This window comes from Tamandua tetradactyla, chromosome 9, assembly GCF_023851605.1.
Source record: "Tamandua tetradactyla isolate mTamTet1 chromosome 9, mTamTet1.pri, whole genome shotgun sequence".
NCBI classification, from domain to species: domain Eukaryota; kingdom Metazoa; phylum Chordata; class Mammalia; order Pilosa; family Myrmecophagidae; genus Tamandua; species Tamandua tetradactyla.
The window spans coordinates 6,335,154-6,337,419 of record NC_135335.1 but is presented as its reverse complement, the minus strand read 5'-3'; the positions used below and the strand labels follow the sequence as shown (position 1 = coordinate 6,337,419).

Below are 2,266 nucleotides of genomic sequence, written 5' to 3'. Positions count from 1 at the left end.
TAACATGAAAACGGGAATGCACTTTCACTAGCTACAAAACAAAATATGAATGCATTATCAGAAAGATTTTATAATACAAGGAAACTTATTGCTCTTTCAGAAAAAAAATTCTATAAGAAAAGCATTTACTAAGTTCACGTTACAACTGTGGGAATGAACAGTCCAGAGGAATTAAATGCCCAGTTTGGGGAGGGATGGCAGGTGCAGGAGAAAGGAAAAGCTTAAGAAAAACACTTACTTCATCATCACCAACCTTTCTTCATCATCTACATTTGACAGAAATTAATCTTTTAAAAATTGTACCTGTGACACTTGTATTCCATTTATTTATTCTGTGTACAATGTAGTGTGAATTAATCTCTATTTCATATTTTGTCAAAATACTCTCTTCATCCTTTGATCACATCAAGTGCCGCCCACACTCTAGCCCAATACAGCCAGAACTCAGCGCAGACTACTTCACTAGAGGAAATGGGAATCAGATTTCTATTCAAAATCTCAGGAAAAGCTAATAAACTAACTGAAAAAAAATTATTATGAAATTTAAAAACTTGATCCAAACGGTTAAGTTGTTTCACTCACTCCATTATAACGTACAGTACAATGCTACGTAATAACATGGATTACTGAATGCATTAAACGGCAACATTTCATGGAGGCGGCTGCTCTCTCAGGCTTCACATACCTGAAAACCAGTTAGAAAGTGTCTGCATTTCCCAACATCAGAAGCTGCGCTCTTCCTGAAGACAAAGATCTTTGAAACAGTTTAGTGCTTAGTGTTTGTAACTAAATTGTAAACTGAATGCAAATTAGTTCAAAGGGTATTTTGGCAACTCTTAATCTGAGCAAGAATAGGGGCTTTTCAAAAATAAGGCTTTAAGAAGACTTGTCATTTAGGGCTAAACTTTAAGAGAATGTGAAAGTCTCAACTCTTACACTTTAAACAAACAAAGCCTTGAAATGACGGATCAGTTCCAAATGGTCTTACGGAAAAGCTAATCTGTTACAAAAACCTTGCACTGAGTGCCAAGGCTGCACCGTTTCTGAGTAAAGGAAACAAAAGTTCCAAGTGGGACCGGGAAAGGAACAAGGGGCTCTGACATTTACAGCAGCAGGCATTTTCTCTTTCTCTTCTGCACAGGGGCTGGGCAGAGGACTGCTCTGATGGCTTCTTCCAACACTGTCTTGAGACCGCCCTGTGTGAGAGCAGAGCCTTCCCGGTATTTTACAGCACCCACCTCTTTCGCCAGAGCCAAACCTCCTTCGCCAGAGCCAAACCTGGGGGTGAGAGATGGCAGTCGGCTTCTTCTTCTTCTGAGATCAGGTATAGTTGTCATTAGGATGATGGAGTGCTGGGACAATGGTGTCACACCTCAATATACCACTTGGCACGAACATTTTCAAACGATGCAGGACTCCCAAGGGAAAAGCAAATTAAGACTACAACTGTTTGCAGATAGGAGAGGGGACAGAATCGGTCATGATCTTCTCCTTCGGCTGTATGCCATATTGCCGGTTGTCCATCTACCATGATGCTGGCGGAATACTTGTCAATGACAGCAGGAATGTATTCTCCAGGAAGTGCATTGGCTGTGTAGCTGATCAGTAGGCAGGCTTTACCCCCAGCTCCGTCTTCCACCACCACACACTCGATGGCCTGCATCTGGGCCACCCGCTGAGGCACAGAGGTGGCAGCGACCGGCGCAGGGGCCAGGAGTTGGGGGCACAGGGCCGGCTTGGGGTGCGGCAGGGCGCGGGGTGCCGGGGAGTTGTCCACTCAGCCTGGCCCTCAGCACACCGGCTTCCGAAGCCCAGCGGCAGCCACCACCCAAAGCAGGCGGAAAACTCTATGTACAACTGATTTTTGACAAAGGTGCAAAGATTATGCTGTGGAAAAAGGATAGTCTTCTCAATAAATGGTACTGGAACAAATGGACATCTATATGCAAAAAAGGAAACTTCAATCCATGCTTCTTATTATATATATAAAAATTAAGTCCAATTTGATCATGGACCTAAACTGAATGTAAAATCTCAAACTATAAAACTGCTAGAAGAAAATTTGGAGAAAATCTTTGCAAACTCGAGTTAGACAAAAATCACTTAGAAGGACAGCAAATGTGCACCATAAAAGAGCAAGTTTACAAACGTGACTCTTCAAAATTGAAAACTTCCACTCTCCAAAGATACTTTCAGGAGAATGAAAAGACAAACCAGACAGAGAAAATCTTTGCAATGCATTTCTTTTTGTTTGTTTGTTTTTTTA

At 42.0% G+C, this 2,266-nt stretch overlaps 1 pseudogene; it reads right to left on the bottom strand.

Moving 5' to 3' along the window:
- Nucleotides 1-435: 435 nt before the first annotated feature.
- Nucleotides 436-1,663, bottom strand: LOC143645828 (ras-related C3 botulinum toxin substrate 1 pseudogene; annotated as a pseudogene).
- Between the last annotated feature and the right edge of the window lie 603 nt (nt 1,664-2,266).